This window comes from Puntigrus tetrazona, chromosome 12 (genome assembly GCF_018831695.1).
Source record: "Puntigrus tetrazona isolate hp1 chromosome 12, ASM1883169v1, whole genome shotgun sequence".
Lineage (NCBI taxonomy): Eukaryota > Metazoa > Chordata > Actinopteri > Cypriniformes > Cyprinidae > Puntigrus > Puntigrus tetrazona.
Genome location: NC_056710.1, coordinates 20,219,908 through 20,220,266, shown reverse-complemented (window position 1 = coordinate 20,220,266; position 359 = coordinate 20,219,908). Strand labels below are relative to the sequence as shown.

Here is a 359-nt window from a genome sequence, read left to right as displayed (position 1 = left end):
TGCCGGTTTTCACAATCGCTACTTATTTATATATGATATACACGTTTGATTGGCATTTCCTGCTAAAAATAAAAGTGTGAGCATCGGTATAAGATGCAGATATAAAAGAAAGGTTGACGAACAAAAGAGGTTTTTCAAACGTAATTGGAAACATTACAATTAAAAGAGAAATGCATTGAATGCATCTGCTTCTGACACAATAGAAAAGCGCAAACCATTGTTGGCATTCTTGTAATGTTAATCCAGAGGTTTTAGCATGCCAAAAAAGAAACAAGATTTCCAAAACTATTCTCAAGGACATGAACAAGTCTATGTAAAGTTTGTAGCAAAATCAATCTGAGCACTATATTTTTTCATAT

At 32.6% G+C, this 359-nt stretch overlaps 1 protein-coding gene across 1 annotated transcript in view; it reads right to left on the bottom strand.

Annotated features, from left to right (window-relative positions):
• The window catches only part of LOC122355354 (dedicator of cytokinesis protein 1-like), a 61,773-nt gene that overhangs the window by 849 nt on the left and 60,565 nt on the right, over nucleotides 1–359 (bottom strand). The window lies entirely within an intron of this gene.